At 43.7% G+C, this 18,837-nt stretch overlaps 1 protein-coding gene across 5 annotated transcripts in view; it reads right to left on the reverse strand.

The window, feature by feature from the left end:
- LARP4B (La ribonucleoprotein domain family member 4B) overlaps nt 1-18,837 on the reverse strand; it is a 521,092-nt gene that overhangs the window by 483,509 nt on the left and 18,746 nt on the right. For 4 of the 5 annotated variants that reach the window (XM_029588537.1, XM_029588533.1, XM_029588535.1 and 1 more), the window contains exon 2: nt 17,390-17,508. The exons of the other annotated variant lie outside the window; for it this stretch is intronic. The gene's annotated coding sequence lies outside the window, so the exon portion shown is untranslated. The remainder of the gene's footprint in view (nt 1-17,389; nt 17,509-18,837) is intronic. 5 annotated transcript variants of the gene reach the window in all.

An 18,837-nucleotide genomic window follows, 5' to 3' on the forward strand; every position in this document is an offset into this window, starting at 1 on the left:
ATTCTATTTGTGAGAGATTATTCCAGTCCCGAGATAGCTGTCTATAGAGTCTAAGATTATTGGAGATGGTATAGCTCAGTGGTTCTCAACCAGGACACACCTGACAGATGGTTCTCACATGCATGACACACTGAACATATGACCATCATGGGGCTATATATAAACATACACTCTGCATCCACAGGAACCCCCTTGACCCCTAACAATGGATGCAAAGCAGAACTAGGGCATTACCCATAGAACTCACCATGCAAATAAAGATATTCTGGTTCTGATGACATCTCAGTAAAAGGAAAACAAACTCCCTTTCTACCAGGCACAATACCCCTCCTTATGAAAAGTTAATAATTTACCACTAATGCATATCCTATTGAGAAAACACAACAAATAAGATTTATACAATTGCCTACATGCCAGTAAAATACCTCACCTCGGGCACACACACAGAACCTACCTTCACAAAGTACAGAAAGACCACACATTATAAATATGGAGACAAACTGGAATGGAAAACCAAAAAAAGCCACTCTGCATGCAGTGCAAACCTGGAGAAATGGAAAGAAAAATATAGCACCTAACACAGTCCCGGGATCTGCAATAATGCACAGAAACTAATCTGCACAAAGTTACACCTGCATTATGGAAAACATAACAACCCTATCTATGAAAAGGCAACACTACAAATATTAAATCAGGTCCTATACACTAATACACCTCCAATTAGGAAAACAGAACAAGCCAAGCTGATATAGATCCCCATACAAAAATAACTGTAAAACTATATTAATAAATGTTTCAAAACAGCTGAACAGAACAATTAAAACTCATAAAAATTATTAAAAATTGTCCAAATATCAATAAAATATTTCAAAACAGCAGACATCACATAATACTCAAAATGGCAGTCAATCAAGAAAAAAACAACTTAAAATGCCACCCTCTCTAGCAACTCTCCTGCTCCTTTCCCTTGAAAGCACATACCAGGAGCAGCAGCAGCTGCTGAAGCTCTGTCCTTAGGGTCCTCTTCTTTAGGGCCCACAAGTGACTCACACACACCCCCCCCCCCCCAATTAAACCCTACGACCAGTCTCTGTCTCTCTCACACACCCCAGTCACTTCCCTGCCCAGTCTCTGTCTCTCACACACACTTTGCTTGGAGCACCAATGCTGTGTTCCCCTTTAATTTCGCAGTGGCAGATTTCCCAGTGCTGCCACTGCCTTCTCAGCCGCAGCACTTGCTTGCGACTCACTGCCGCTTTGGGGAATCCCTACTCTATCGCAGTTCTTTGTGCAGCTGGCCTCTTCTTTGTGGCTCACTGCTGTTTAACTTAAGCACTTCCAGCCCGTGGTGGCTACAGGGTCGGGCTTCTTCGCCACCACAGGCCTGGACACTGGCACTCCTCCCAGCCCCCCCTCAAACCACCCCACCCCTGGGCTATGAGATGCCCTCCCTTCTTCCTGCCCCATCGGCCAATCAGAGGCTTCCTCCATCCACTGGCAGGAAGAAAGGAGGAGGCTTCCCATTGGCCCGCGGGGGCAGGAAAAAGGTAAAGGGAAGTATAACTGCGGCTGTAGGACACCGGGAGCTGCGACACACCAACAGGTGCTTGGCGACACATTGGTGTGTCACGACACACCGGTTGAGAAGCACTGGTCTAGGTAATATGGAGCAAGAGTTTCTATCTTGGACTTCTTAATCACACCAAGGGGAGATTCATGTTTGGAGCCCTCCAACAAAATAGGTCCCAACCACTAGGAGGCAAGCTGGAAACCTCTCCGGTACCTGACCTCCTCCCTACAGGTCTGTATATCGTGCCACACCAATAACCAGTGGAAGCAGAGTATCAGGGCTCAGAGATATAAATGTCTCCCTAAGAGCAAAAGCCCAACTCTTAAGTGATTGATTCCCAGAAACTTTACCTTGCTTAAAAGTAAAATACATATCCAAGCTTGCCTGGGAAGACAGGAGAATGTGCACTTTTCTTGGTTGGGAAGAAATGGATAGCACCTTTCCTCTTGTTACCCATTAGAATGAACTCGAGGGGGAGCATGATGACATCATCCACAAGTATGACCGCCTAACTCGAGCGCTCCCGGCAAAATCTGTGTAATCTGCTGAAATCTTCTGCATCCGTCTTCCAACTACACCCCAAAAGAGCAGAATCTGTGCCCTACCATGGCGGCGAGGCATAAAAATGTGGACCTCCGGTTTCAAGTCCACATAAAAATGTGGACTTGAAACCGGAGGGAGATCACGCCAAGACAAGGGACAAGCAGGCCCCAAGTGAGGCCCACGAGGCTGAACCCGAGCACGTCATGCCAACAGACCTCTCCGAATTGCTTTCTAGAACAGAGCTAAGGGACTGGTTCATCGCGCTCCGTTCCAATTTAAAACAGCATAAACAGGACTTATTATTGTCCATTTCTGAAATCAGGGAAGATATGGCAGCCATAGGCATGCGAATCAATGAACTGGATAATAGAATGGAGAGACAGGAAGATCACATACAGAAAATGGGGGAGGAACAACTGACATGCAGGGCGGAACAAATGGCACTAGCCGAGAAAGTGGAGGATCTAGAGAACCGGTCGAGGCGCAATAACATTAGGATCCGCAGGGTGCCGGAGCTGCAGGAATATTCTGTCGCGCGGTGGCAACTAATATCTTTCGCTTCCTAATGGAGTCAGTGGCTTCCATGAATGTTAAATTGAATGGGCCCACCACACTCAAGGTCCGAGAACAGCGGAGAAACCGAGGGACATACTGATATGCCTGCAGTCTTATCAAGATAAAGAAATGCTTTACAATAAGGCCAGAAAACAGCAGAATGGCAGTGGGAAGGCCACAAGATCTATATTTATAATGATCTTGCTGCAGTTACCTTACGCAAACACTCTGAACTCCAGGCAGCGACCTCCACCCTTCAGGAGCACAATACCAGATATCGCTGGACACTTCCTTTTGGCCTTCTGTTTACCATTGCTGGTACTACTTATAGGGTTAGGAACCTGGCGGAGGCAAAGTAAGTATTTACAAAAGCAAATTTACCATTCACCTTACCAGCTAGCAGACCAGAGGAAATTCCTTACCGTATGGCCTCCACCCCACGCTGGCAGAGGGTGGGTAATACTAAAAGGCTGGAGTGCCAAAAATCAACACCACCACCACCCAAAAAGAAGGCAGAAGTCAGGGCGACGACGAATGGAGAGACAAGTTAAAGCACAGCTGACACTGGGAAGACTGGATACTTCTCTCTGCATAACACAGGATGTACTTTAAGTTTCTAGACAGAGTCGGTGAAGCAACTGGCACAACTGCAAGGAATACGACTGGTAAACTTTTTCAATGATGCCTAGACTGTGACATACCCACGCCAGGAAGCAACTTACTTGGAGAGACTCACCCCCATGCAAGGAGGTATCTGGGAAGTAGATACAGCAGACATTGGAGGGACGGGAAGGGAGGGGGTGGTACCCATGAGCTCATGGGGCATGTTCTTTTATTTACTTATATTAACCAGTAAGTACTTAGATGGGAATGTCCAGGAGGGTATGAGGCTAGGGGTTAAGTTTAAAAGATGGCGTTGAAATTGTGGTCCCTTAATATTAAGGGCCTAAATTCTTACAAAAAGTGACAGCTGCTAAAATGAGAGCTAACCCAACAACGGGTGTCCATTGCCCTTATTCAGGAAACCCATCTGTACAAGCGTCATGAATGGGTTTTGCAACTAAAGGGGTACCCCCATATCTACAGCTAGCACCAGGAGAGTCAAGTATGCAGGAGTGGGTATCCTCATTGCCCAACATGTCACCTTTGAGTATCTCTCACGTGGCCAACCCATTAGGGCGATATGTATTGCTGAAAATACAGATTGATAAAAAGGGTTTCACCATCATTAATGTTTGCGCACCTAACTCTGAACAAGATCACTTTCTACGGTCTTTAGCGGATGTTTTAACGCATTGGGCCAGATTTTCAAAGGGGTACGCGCGTAAGATACCGCATACCCCCCGAAAACCTGGCCCAAACACCGCCTGCGCGCGCCGAGCCTATGTTGAGTAGGCTCGCCGGCACGTAAGTCCCGGGGCTTTCCTGGGGGGGCGCATTGCATCAACAGGGGGCGTTCCAGGAGCAGGGGCGTGGCCACGGCCTCCGGACCAGCCGCCAGACCGAACCATGACGCACCGGCAGCTGGCCAAGCAGGCGTAACTTGTACAACAAAGGTAGGGGGGGGTTTAGATAGGGGGAACGGAGGCAGGCTGCGCGGCTTGGCGCGCACAGGCTGCCGATTTTGGGCAGCCTTGTGCGCGCAGACCCCGGATTTTAAATGGATGCGCGTGTATCTATTAAAATCCCGCGTACTCTTGTTCGCGCCTGGTGCACGTACAAAAGTACGCGCGGGGGCAGATTTATAAAATCTGCCCCTTTATGCAGAAGGGCAAATTTTATGGGGTGGGGATCATAATTTAGTGCGCAATCCTAGAATGGATACCTCCAATCGCAGGAACACGGTGAGCTGGAAAGCTACCTCAGAGTTAACTTCCCTTATGCATATTTGGGGATTGGCGGACATATGGAGGCAAAGTAATCAGACATCTACAGCATGTACCTTTTATTCAAACCCCCATTATTCATACTCAAGAATTGATTTCCTACTTGTGGATAAGGGCCTTCAGAATCAGGTGACAGATGTGGGGATAGGGGATATCACTTGGTCGGATCACGCCCCAGTATGGGCCACGATATTGCTAGCTCCTATGGATACAGGGTGGTGGTACTGGAGGGTCCGAGACAACATTCTAGGAGATCCCGTTCATTGCCTGTCTCTGAGTCCCTCCAGGAATATTTTACTCTGAATAAGGGTTCAGTGAATTCAGCTGGTTCACTTTGGGAATGCTCCAAAACAGAAATAAGAGGCCGCCTCATAGCTCTGGCTATAGCCTTACGCAAAAAGAGAGAACAGCAAAGAACTGAGTTACTACGCACTTTAAACTCTCTAGTGAGACATCATCGTAATTTTCATGCCCCCGTCTTATAGCACGTGCTGTACGCACAGAATTAAAATATACTAGATTCCTCTAGTATAGCACATGCTCTAGAACGCACGAAGCAAAAATATTTTGAGGGGCATAACAAGGCTGGCAGGATTCTAGCTAGGCAACTAAAGCAAAGGGCTACCCAGAATAATATTGCAAAGATTAGAGATACCCACAGCCAGATGCATACCACTACCCAGGATATAAGTGCGTGCTTCTCTAAATTTTACTCCCTATTATACAGCAGAGACGAGGCAATGACTAATGAATCTATAGCATAGTATTTAACTTCTGGCACGTTACCCAACCTGACTGAACAGCAACAATCCCTTCTAGATGAGCCCATTAGTGCTTTAGAAGTCCAGACGGCCATCAATGATCTTAAAATAGGAAAGTCACCTAGGCTTGATGGGTTTACAGGCAGTTATAAGAAATGTAGTGCTCAGCTAGTGGAACCTCTTACAGAATTATTCAATAGCCTGAGGGGGGGATTCTTTACCCGCCCATTACAATTCTTGCAAAGTCTTGGGAGAGATCCCTTTCAATGTGGTTTTACCGCCCAATTTCCTTAATAAATATTGATCCAAAAATTCTGGCAAAGGTGCTAGCAGCTCATCATAACAGGTTTCTGCCCAGCTTAGTCAATAGGGATCAAGTTGGATTTACTCCCCAGAGAATGGCAGCAGACAATGTACACAAAGTTACAGATATTTTATGGTGTGCTAAAAAAGAAAATATACCCTTTGTGTTATTGGCTATAGATGCTGAAAAAGCTTTCGACTTAGTGTACTAGGACTTCCCGTTTGCCACTTTGGGAAAGATGAGATTTGGGTCTATGTTTCTTCAATGGGTTAAAAGCCTCTATCAAGATCCAGTAGCGCGAATAAAGGTAAATGGAGGGTCCAGCGACTCATTTTCTGTTCAAAGAGGGACAAGACAGGGATGCCCATTATCCTCTTTACTGTTTGCTCTATTCCTGGAGCCTTTTGCTACAAAGGTCCAGGATTCCAATCTGATTGAGGGGATAAGGTTAGGTAATATGCATTTTAAAATCTCCCTCTTTGCAGATGACATCCTATTGACTCTCACGAATCCTGTGGCCTCCCTTCAAGGAGTCACCGCTGAGATATGTGCCTTTTAGTGCAGTATCCAGCTTTAAGATTAATTTAGACAAACCCGAACTTCTAAATATTTCTACTGACCAGGCTGTATTACAGGAACTGAGATGCCAATATCCCTTTAAATTAGCTTCAAAATCCATTAAATATTTAGGAGTACACACTGGACCTGAAGTGAGTGATTTATTTCAAGTTAATTATAAACCCTTACTTCTCGCTATTCAGAGAGATTAAAAAATGGGACGGAACAATTCTCTTGGTTCGGACACATCGCCATAGTAAAAATGAATGTGCTACCCAGGTTTCTGTATCTGTTTACTACTCTTCCGGTTTTTTTAAGCTCTGCCATATTGCGCTCTTGGCAAAAAAATTTATTTGATTTCATTTGGTGCAGACACCCCCCCCCCCCCCCCAGGTTATCCTGACATTTGTTATATCAACCACGGGCTAGAGGTGGAATGGGAGTACCAAATTTGGAATGGTATGTGGCTGCACAGCGATTCCTGATATACACCGAAAAGTGTCAGTGAAACAGTGGGTGTCTTTCGAGGAACTTATGGTGGGGGGGGCATGCTGCTAGCTGCCATGGTATGGCAATCCCACTGTACTTGGGTACTAATGGGTTCCCTGTCTCTGCCGCTTGATACAACTTTGAAATTGTGGTTTAAATGGAAGGATTGTCTGGTGGGCAGTAGGACGTATTTTTATTCCACTCATCTATTCTGTCACACGCATTTCCCAGCTGGCTGTCTTAATTGGTCCTTCCATGACTGGCGGGATCAGGGTCTCACACAGATAGAGCATTTTCTCAGTAGGGGGTTCAGTAACGTCCTGGAAAGATATACAAACGATTCACAGATTACCCGAGAGGGATTTTCTTGCAGGTTCCCAACTCTTACACTTTCTGAGAACACCAGATATTGTGTCTTCCCTCAGACAAGGAAAGACTTTACTAGAGCATTATTGTGAGGATGTAGAAAGAAACGAGGTATGGTTTCCAAACTTTATGCCCTTCTGCTGGGCCCTGACTCACCACCTTTTCCACATACCAAAGGGTGGGAAGTGGATCTAGGCCACCCTCTGTCAGTGAAGGACTGGGTGCAGATATACACCACAGCCCGAAAATGCTCGATCTCTGCCACTATGCAAGAGAATTGTCATAAGATGTTAACGCGATGGTACCTTACACCGCAGGTATTGCACCATTGCTACCCTAGTGTCAGTGACTTATGTTGGTGTAAGTGTGGGCATATTGGGACTTTTCTTCATATGTGGTGATCTTGTGAATCTGTACATAATTTGTGGAGAGCAGTAGCACACTGCACTGAAGGACTCTTAAATTTAACCTTCTATTGGATGCAGGATTTATGTTATTGAATCATCCCCATATAGCCTTGGATAAACCACAGACACAACTATGTCACAAGTATTTATTGCAACTCGGTTAGCCATTGCTAGACATTGGAAACAAACAATCTGATATTCCATCATTGAGTATTATACAACAAAAAGTACACCAATATTGCAGAATGGCAGCTGTAACAGCAGAATTACATCAATCGATACCCGCATTTCTGGCCACCTGGACTCCGTACCTGCAATGGGAACAAGCGGCGGATATATAACAGTACATAAACTTCTGAGCAGGGCTGATCAGTATACTTATTTTGTCGTTGACATTTTCTCATCCGAGACACTTGGAGCTTCTATAATTAGAACCGTGTTAGTGAGCTCATGGGGGGTAGGGGTCACTGGGGAGGGGGGGGGATTATGGATCATTGCTGTGACAAGTTTACATGTTCTTATTTCATCTGTTATTGTTCTGTTGATCTTAAATGCAATAAAATTACAAATTATTTAAAAAAAAAAAAAGAACCAACTCGAGAAAAGCTTGATTCGGGGAGAGTGTCCCTTTAGAAAGCAGCTCTGGCACATGCCTGCTGATGCATGCCATAGGGCACATCTGTTAAACAGGTTCTAGCACCTATCAATGACGTCACCATGATAGCACTGAAACAGCCAACAGACGGAAAGGCCACAGCAGGTAGAATAGCCTCTAGGTCCACCCTTCCTGGCACAGACACATGCTGCCTGCTGTAGAAGAGAAGTGCATTCTTAACTTGTTGATATAAAATTATACTGTAACCATCTAACAGATTGCTAGCAGCACAGATAGCAAGGTATGATTTTAGGAGATGTTGACTTTCTCCTCTAAATCTAGAGCATGTTTTCTTGTCTTTTCTTTAAAAAAAAATATATTTTGCACACATTGAAATTTCAAGGCAGGCTGCAGCATAACAAAACCATAGAAGCTACACAACACAATATTATTATAGACATCTACCTTACAGGATGTAATACAAACTGTCACCTATCTTAAAAGGATGGCATCGGAACCCTAATTAAATATTGGTAGAACACATTAATAAGACTGATGTTGGTGCTGACAGACTCCTGCTAAATATCAAAAGTAACTGCAACAGTGAATCCAGATGACTTGCACTACGAATGTGTATTACATAGAAATATAGAAATGACGGCAGAAGAAGACCAAATGGCCCATCCAGTCATACATACAATTCTGAAGGAGCGTCTATGCAGCATAGCGCTGACCCAAAGAGAAGTTATTGCCAAATAGTTGAACTCTGGAACTTGAAAGCAAGAAGCTTCACAATCTGTCTCTTCTCTAAGAGCCAACAGAGGAACGACCAAGAACAAAATGGTCACTGGCTGCTCAGAGTGCTCTTAGTTTCATCATTTTATTTAGGTGAACGTGTCAACCCTTACAGCTGCCAGTTGAGATACGGTTGATCTTGCTCTTCTTGTTCCATACCCAACAGGTTCTATAGTGTCAGGCCTGACACTATAGAACAAGAGATACAAAAAAAAAAATCCAGATTGGGGGAGGGGGAGGGGGGGGGGGTCGACTGCATTCATTCAGTTTGGATGACCCAAAACAAACCAAGTCGACTCAGTTCAGATCAAATTTTATATTGGGATCATCCAATTAAATATCCCTACAGAAACCAGAAAGTCAGCAACACCTGTAGAGTTCTGCTCCAGACAAAGGACTCTCTCAGCACTCAAAATTTCCTGTTTCTCACAATGTTTCTTCTCTTCCTTCTAGCTTTCTCATGAACTCTTAGAATAATTAATGAACATAGGCTGTCTTTAAATACTAACATTTCCAACTTTTGCTTCAGTTTTCACTTTTAACTCCATAACATTTACAAAATCCAGACCTCTTATGTTCAAAGCTTATCTTGTTCTTCAAACAGTTCTCTCTCTCTCATCTAGACTGATGTAGCTACTTACTAACACCTCTTTCGCCCTCTTCCTTTTGAGTTACATATTTGCCACAGTTCATATACTATAAAAGCTACATCTCCCTTTTAGGCATTTATTTTGCTAGTGATACTTTTAGATAACCAAGAAATTGTCTTTGGCAACTTCCAATCAAAACTGAAAATGTGTCACCTTAAACAAGATTATGGTAATACTTAAGTCCATTTCTTCACTATCTTTTCTTTGAACTATATACCATGCTAATTCTCATTTTGTTTTACTTGCTGCTGGGCAAGACTGGAAAACTCCTAGGTAGTGACACTCCGAGGAGCTGCCATAATGAATGGGAGAAATATGAGCTGCTGTAGGCTAGCACTAAAGTGGACAGGAAGGACTAGAGAAAAGAAAAAGGCAAGATTAAAAGCTATAAAAGAACATTTAGTCTGACTCCTAAAACTTTGGGCTGGTACCCAACTTTTCCTAAAAATTTTACACTCCTATTGTAGAGCACCAAATACAAGCAAGCTTGCTTACTGTAAACTGTGTTTCCATAGATAGGATGAATTAGCTAAGCTGTCAGGACTGTCAGTCTAGCGTCTGAGGCGGAGCTTGTCAAAGCTGATACAGAGTTGTGCTCTGTGTGGCTGCACATGTGTTCCCACACAGAAAGACAACTTCTCCTCAATCTGTAGTGTAGCAGAGAATAAACAAAAAAAAAAATGGCTCTCCAGGGCGGTGGGTGGGTCAGGATGACTAATTTATCCTATCTACGGAAATATCATTACGGTAAGCAAACTTGCTTTTTCCCCATCGATAGCAGGGCTGAATTAGCCATGCTGTTGTGAGTCCATAGCTCCCAATCACGCTCAAAGATGAGTTGTTAAACATAGTCACATGAATATTAATAGTCATTGTTCCAATCATTTCCTGGATGTAGTATGTTATATTCCTTATTCAGTAATATCTTTTTTTTTTTTTCTGCGTGACTTTTGTGGTATGGACAGCAGTTAACGATCATGAATGCAAAGTATCCAAAACTGCACATCCTAGCTTAGCATCTTAAGATGATTGCTGGTCCAAGCAATAGTGAGATGTGAATGTATGTGGCTGCTTTACAGATGTCAAGAGGGGGAACTTAACATAAGTGAGCTAATGAGGTAGAAAGTGCTCTAAGCTGATGAGCATTTGGTTTCTTTTCTAAGGATAATTGTCGTTTGTTGTAACAAAAAAGGATGCATTGGGCTATCCAGCTAGAGATAGTCCGTTTCTCAACTGGCATACCCAGCGTATTCGAGTTAAAGGAGAGGAATAACTGAGATGGTCTTGTAGGCAGAGTTCTAGTTTTATAATATGCAAGCGATCTTTTACAATCCAGGGTGTGGAGCAACTTCTCCCTGTCATTTTGGTGTGGCTTTGGGAAGAACGTAGGTAGTTCTATGGATTGGTTGATATGAAAAGATGAGACCACCTTTGGGAGGAAGGAATGGTGAGTTCGGAGCACTACCTTGTGGTGGAAGAACTGAAGATATGGTTCATAGTGCACTAGTGCTTGAATTTCACTGAATCGGCATGCTAAAGTGACCGCCACTAGGAATATGACTTTCCATGTGAGGTATTTTATATGAGCCGAGTCCAATGGTTCAAATGGGGGAAGCATCAACTGTTCAAGGACCAGGTTAAGGTTCCAAGCTATTGGATGCTTGGACACTGGGGGGGGGGGGGGGGGGGGTCTAAAATGGTGGAGACCCCTGATAAATCTAGAAATTAGTGGGTGCTGAGAAATTGGTTGTCCATGGAGGGGGCTTATGGTAGGCCGCAATGGCACTGAGATGTACTCTGACCGAAGTGGTTGCCAATCCCACCGTATGAAGGGAGAAAAGGTAATCCAGCAAATGTATCGGTGTACAAGCGAATAAATCTTTATAGTTTGTGGAGCATCATGATTCATATCATCTCCATTGGAATTGGTACGATTTTCTTGTAGAAGGTTTCCTAGCTGTAATAAAACCTTTTGAGTCTTCCGAAACTCCCTGCTGTATTAATATTTCCCGTTCAATCTCCACGCTGTGAGGTGGAGAGTCTTGCATCTGGTGCAGGAGCACTGTCCCAGGAGCAATGGAGACAAAGGAGGATGCATACCACGGTTGTCTTGGCCATGCTGGGACAATGAGTATTAGGTCCGCTTCCTCCGCTAAGCATTTCTGAATAGTGCATGTTATTAGCAGAATCGAAGAGAATGCATACATTAGGCTTCCCGACCATGGAAGCAAGAAGGCGTCCTGAGCTGGCTGGTAATTAGGGAGCAGAATTGAGGATCCTTCCTGTTGTGTTCCATGGTGAAAAGGTCCATTGAAGGTATCCCCCAGTCCATGAAAATGTCATCAGCTACTTGCTGGTCCAGAGACCATTTGTGAGGGTGAAAGATTCAGCTCAACTTGTCCGCCCGTGTGTTGGCTATGCCTGGGAGGTAAATGGCGTGTGGATGGATTGAGTGATGAGTTGCCCAATCCCATATCAGTAGTGCTTCCTTGCAGAGTATCCATGAACCAGACCCGCCTTGTTTGTTTATATAAAACATGGCTACTTGATTGTCCATGTATATCATGACTTTTCCCCCCGCAGTTGTGTAAGGAATGTGGAGAGGGCGTAGCGGATCATTCGGAGCTCTAGGAGGTTGATTTGATAGGACTGCTCGAGGGGTCCACAAACCTTGAGTCTGAAGGCGATCTAGGTGCGCTCCCCCATCCCTTGTGAGGACTATATTGTGCAGGGGCAGAGTGAAAAGTACTCCCTTCTGAAGTATGTGTGGTTTCGGCCACCGATCCAAGTCTACTATCATGTTGGAAGTTAAGTTGATTTTTCGAGACAAGGGTTGCAAATGTTTCCATTGTCTCTTTAAATCCCATTGGAGTCGGCGTATGTGAAGATGAGCGTTTGGAATCATAAGACTTGATGCCGCCATATGCCCCAATACTGACAATATTTGGCGGGCTGTTGGCTTAGTCATGGCACGTAGGCCCCTGGTAAGTTTTTGCAGGACTAGGCACCTGTCCCGTGGTAGAAACACACTGTTTTTTGTTGTATCCAAGAGTGCTCCTATGAACTGAAGTGTGCGGGAGGGATGCAAACTTAACTTTTTGTAGTTCACAATGAGGTCTAGGTTTTAGAGACAGGAGATGGACTGCTGTAGGTGAAGCAGAAGAGTTTTCTGATCTGATGCTACTAGGAGCCAATCGTCTAGGTAGGGAAATATTTGTATTTCCTGTTGTTGAAGGTGGGCCACCAACACTGCCATGCATTTTGTGAATACTCTTGGTGCTGCGGAGAGGCCAAAGGGAAGAACCTTGTACTGGTAATGTCGTCTCTTGTGTTGGAAACAAAGGTATTTCCACGAAGAGGGGTGCATTGGAATGTGGGTGTAAGCATCCTTCAGGTCTAACAAACACATCCAATCGTTGGGTTGAAGGAGGGGGAGAATAGTCTTTAAAGAATCCATCTTGAACTTTTCCTTGACTAGATAATTGTTGAGGTTGCGTAAGTCCAAAATTGGTCTGAGGCCTCCAGGTTTCTTTGGGATCAAGAAATATGGGGAATAAAAGCCCGTATTGCGGAGTCTGGATGGTAAGACTCTGATCGCATGTTGGTCTAGTAGGGTTATAATCTCCTCTGCCAACTGAAGGTGGTTGGAGCATATGCTCTTGGTGGAATTGAGATGTGGTAGGGAAGGCTTGGAAGGAACCTTGCGTTATTTCCATGACCCATCGGTCGGATATTATCTTTGTCCAAGCCTGTTGGAATGCTGTGAGTCTCCCTCCTACTTGTGAGGGAGGTGGTGGCCCTGCTAAGTTTAAAAAGAAATCAATGACTTTGTAGTGGTAGCAGTTTGACCCTGCTGATGATTACGTTTTCCTCTACGTTGTTGTTGATATTGTGGCTGTTGCCTGGGTTGTTGAGTATAAGGGGGAGGCCTGTAAGGCGTATAGGAGTGATATGGTTGCCTGTGGTAGGGCCCTCTCCTAGTCAGTGCGAAATACCTACGGGAGAAGGCGCCATAAGTGTTGGCTGATGGTAGTGCCTGCACTGCCACATCCTGCTCCTTTAGTTGAGCTACTGTGTCCTGTAGGCGACCCCCAAAAACGTTATCTCCATGACAGGGAAGATTGGTCAGTTTATTGTGGACATCTTCACGTTTGGCGCTAGCTTTTAGCCACCCCATACGTTTTGCCCCAATTGCGGCTTCTGAAGTCCTGGAAGATATTTCAAAGGCTTCATATACTGATCCAAGAAGGTGTCTGATTCCTTCCTCCATGTCTTGTATAGATTGTAATGGTTGTGATGTTGAATCTGTGTCCAGTAAGAGTGCCTTAAGTTGTTGCAAGGACTTATACAAATATTGCACTATATAGAACTGGTGCATGTGTGCACCCAACATCACAGACTGGAAGGTTTTTTTCCCAAAAATCATCTAGTAGTTTGTTGTCCCTACCGGGCGGTGTATTTGAATATAGCCTGGTCTTCTTGGCTCTTTGCATTGCTGACTCAACAACTATTGATGTATGTGGCAACTGAGTGGACAAATAGAACGGAGATTGCTGCATTCTAAATTTTATATCTGTTTTCCTGGATACTGGCGTGATTGTAAACGGCACTGAGTCTAAGACCTTGTGTGATGGTAATGCCGATGGATCTGATAGGAGATCGAAGATTTTTTTTTTAACAGACCCAGAGTCTCAGATCATGGATCCGGTTGCTTATGCACCTCTACCTTTAACTCTGAGCCCACCTTATCAATGAATTTGGGGTATGTGAGATCCTCAGGAGGTGAATAAGGTTCCCGAGGACCTTCTGACAGGTCGGAAGGATATCCGGTTGATGAGCCAGGTGATGGATAGGAATCCGGCTGGTTTGGCAGCAGAGGGGAGCCAACCGGTATGGGCGTTGTAGGTTGAGAGGGTAACGGGTGGAATTACCCTGGGGTCATCCCCCGGCAGGGGATGTGGAAGCGGTTGCTCTGGTGATGGAATCGGTAGAGCTTCTCCTTCTGGGCTGATAGGTAGTGGTTGAGGATTAGTGAATCCTAGTTGTAGGGAGGCTAAAAAAACCTGAAAAAGCCATAGAAAATTGGGCTATCGCCTGTTGAGTCCCTTCAGGAATTTGTGGTTGCAATGGAGTTGGAGAGGGTTGGCGAGGTGGACAAGGAACTGCAGCCAATAATATGTCTGCATTACTTTTGCCTATGTAATTTGATGTAGTTTATGATGCTTTACCAAAGGCTCTTGTAGGTGAGGTAAGGCCTGCCTTCGTTTGGAAACAGAGGAAATGTCAGAAAATATTTCCTGTGATGAAGAGGATGAAGGAGAGTATGAAGATACTCTGACCAGGTCTTCATCAACTGACAAAATGGGCGATTATACAACACGTACAATATGGCCCTGTGGTTGTAATATCGAGCCGGAGGGAAGTACAGGTTCCTCTGGTTCTGAAGGTGTAGTGAGGCCTTGAGATGTAGAAATCATGTGCTGTGATAATCTCTTAAGTAAGAAATTTTCACCCCCTATTGTAGAATGAGTTGAAGGGAGTACTTCCAATTGTCTTACATGATGCATCAATTGCTTCGACTTGTGCATCGAAATTTGCATCTGTGTTAGACGTTGACCTTGAGTCAAAGAATGCGGAGTTCACCGGCGCATGCATCGATGATTGCATCGGTCGTGGTTCCCGAGGATGCTTCGAATGGTGTGGACAGTTGCGTCGATTGCCTCGATCGACGCACTTGGATCTTTTTCGATGCCTGCTTCGAATGTGTCGACGCAGGCATTGTTGGCAGCGCAGTACCGGGTCGATCGACGCTTTTGGTCTGTGAGCGTCCTCGATTCGACGCATCCGTGGCCTCAGAACCTGCTGCCTTCCTGAAGAAACCACAGAGGAGACAGAGAAAATCAAAAGGATCGCATCACCGTGTAGTCTCGGCTAACGAAGTCAACCTTCTAACAGAAGGGACATGCTTCGGCCTCGGCCCTGGGGACGAGTGAGCTTCCGAAGGGGGGGGGGGGGGGCACAGGAACCTGATAAGGAAATTTGAAGCCTATTTTCGCTGCTCTCTGCCTCTGCACCCTCGGCAACATCCAACCACAGTGTGGCACACTGTTTGATCGTGGTCGGGGCCTAGGCAGATATAACAGGCATCATTGTCTATCTGTTATGGATATTATTTTCCCGCACAGTTTGAATCCCGACAGGCATGGCATGAAGTGAAGTAAAAATTGGCGTCCTACCGATGAAGTTGAAGAAAGTTTTATCTAATTTTTGACAAGATAACTGAGGAGTGACGATGCGTCGCATGCGTTACTGCTCATGAAAAAGACAGACTGAGGAGAAGCTGTCTTTCTGCACAGGAACACGCATGCAGCTACACAGATCACAACTCTGTATCAGCTTTGACAAGCTCCACCTCCGACGCTAGACTGACAGTCCCGACAGCATGGCTAATTCAGCCCTGCTATGGGAAAAGTTTCAGGTCCAGGTGGCAGACCTTGCTGAGGACCTGACCATTTGCAGAGCACATTTATAAGCAAGTATTTCTTCCTGTTTTTGTCAAGAAAATAATTCACTTATTTAAAAACATTTATATTCAGATTTACAGATTACATGATAAAAACAAGCTTATGAAAATGTTTCTACATTCAATCTTAAAAATGGCCTGGCACATATGAGGGAGGGGCTTACAATCAGAAACATATGTTTTTAAAAAGATTTTGACTTCTAGGACATTGCTTACAGTCAGCAGCATTTTTTTTTTTTAAACTGCATCTGGGCCAGCAATGAAAAAAGTTCCAGGTAGGTGACCTAAACAGAAAACCTGTACTACTTACATTGCCATATTTTGCAAATCCCACTGACACTCCTTGTGATTTTGGGCAAGTTATTTCACCCTCCACTGAATCAGATATAAACAGATTGTAAGCCCTCTGGGGACAGGAAAATAACTACTATATCAGAACATAAAATGTGCCATGAGCTACCAAAGAAATGCATGAGCTAAATCAAAATAAATAACGAAAATAAAAAAACCCTGGCTTCTGCATAGTGCCCATAAGATGTCCTAGGACCTACTAAAAGCATCAGCATTCTCACTGTAAATCAAAGCATCATTACTGCCAAGCTTACAAGATTGTTACAAGCTTGTTCACTATAATCTTCTCTAGGGTGGAGGCAAGTTCTAAAAAAAAAACAAAAACAAAAACCAAAAAAAAAAACAAGTTGTAAAAAGCATATCCAAGGTTAGCCTCTTCTGTAATAGTAATTTAAGTATTTGAGGGCCCGATTTACTTATTTTCTATTTGTGACTATGGAAAAAAAGCTTTGTAAATCAAGCCTTTACTTTCATAAAAAATTAGGAATATATAAAAGACTGTCAGAAAGCAGTTTAAACATAATTAGGGACCTCCATTTTCACATTTTATTTTTCCCAGGAATTTCTCAGTATTTATTGTAACATTCAAAAATGGGAAAAACATGACTCCTTTTTTTCTTTCATTGATTTTCTTCCATACTTGTTCGCTTTCAGAAAGTAAAAGGGGGGGAAAACGAACACTAAAAAAAGGAAGGTCCATAAACATAAATAAAAAGAGAAAAAGCACAAGGTCAGCATTGCTGAAAAAAATGTCAAAATGTCAAGTGACCATTCCATGGACTGTATAGAGAAAAAACATCCTTAAGTAGCAAATGAAGCAATAAGAGCATGAAAATGTGTCAGAAAGATACAGCAATAGTCGCATTTGTACTGGGCACTACTGGTCTAATTAAAAAGAACTTCCAGGCACATCTATACATGTTGCCTGTACATATTACATCCTATGAGCTCAAAAGGAAGTTCTCCTTGGCAGAATGAAAGTATTAAGAAGAATATTAACAGTAAATTTGAGAGATTGAGATCATGCACAACATACCCTGGCTTACGAGCGAGGTTCATTTCTGTCAAGGTATGCGCAAAATTAACCCATTTGGAGACATTATCCCGTGAGTGGGTCTGCAATGTTGTCGGTGATTTAACAATTGCTGTGCATCTCTGAGGGGAGGAGAGAAGAGAATAAATGTCTCTCACCAATTCATGGAAACCTTGTTGTATAACATCTAGACCAAATCTCAGCAAGGAGACCACTATAGGAGGTGGCGAAGACAAAACACAGTAGTGACAAGAGGAGAGAAATGAAGGCCTGTGGTATCTTTTCTGTATGGGAATAACCTGCACAGCATGGCAGTGACAACTTTGAACACTTGCTGGGCAGACTAAATGGAATAAATGTTTTCTGCTTGAACATAACCACCAATGGCTTAAAATTCTGTTCCGAACTTCCCAAACCTGTCTTAGCAACCTCACAGCCAGCTGAATTTTCAGAATATCCACAATGTACAATTGTGCTCATAAGTTTACATACCCCTGGCAGAATTTTAAAACATGAGCGATTAGACCAAACATATCAGTTATTTTTAATTTCAAAATTAAACTATTATGCATCACAAAACAGCACAATCATTAACCAAACCATAGCAATAAAGGAACTAACAAAATGGTCCTGTTCAAAAGTTCAAATAATACTATCCTGAAATTAGCTGGAGATACTTGTATGAAAACAAAAATAAATAAATTATTCCGCTATATTGAATAGGTTCTTATAAGTATGTAGAAAGTGACCGTCATACAGCGCCCTTGCAACAAGTGGCTTATATGTGCAAGCCTTTACAAGCACTGGGACTTTTTAATCATATGTCACTTTATTAAAAAATTATTGTATTCCCCGAAGGGTTATACAGCATTGCACTTATCTTTGCATGTAAAGTCCACGATGCAGCTGTATTGGAATTTTCCACACTTGGCTTTTAAAAGTTCAATGGTGCAGCAATGTGTGAGTCATTGGACACTGTAAGTGTTTCGAAGCGCTTTACTACTTCTTCAGGGAACACGCAAGCTGCAAGCATTTATTATATTCTGAAATGTGGTCCATGTAGCATCCGGAGAAATTTGTCGGCAGTTTAGGTGCTACAAGCTACCTATCACATTTCCTACCGGTTTCTATATGGTGCTGTATGACTGTCACTTTCTACATACTTATATATACCTATTCCTGTTCAAAAGTTTGCATACATTTAGTTCTTAAGATTGTGTATCGCCCCCTTTTGCATCAATGACGGTTTGCAGCGAATAAAGCTCTTTATTTTCTCATGTGGTAAAGCTGCCCATTCCTCTTGGCAAGCAGCCTCCAGATCCTGTAAATTCTTTGGTTGTCTAGCATGAACTACATGTTTGAGTTCTCCACAGTGAGGCTCAATGATACTGAGGTCAGGAGACTGATGGCCACTCCAGAACCTTTTCTTCTGCTGCAGCCAATGAAGCCCC

Source organism: Rhinatrema bivittatum, chromosome 2 (genome assembly GCF_901001135.1).
Source record: "Rhinatrema bivittatum chromosome 2, aRhiBiv1.1, whole genome shotgun sequence".
NCBI classification, from domain to species: Eukaryota; Metazoa; Chordata; class Amphibia; order Gymnophiona; family Rhinatrematidae; genus Rhinatrema; species Rhinatrema bivittatum.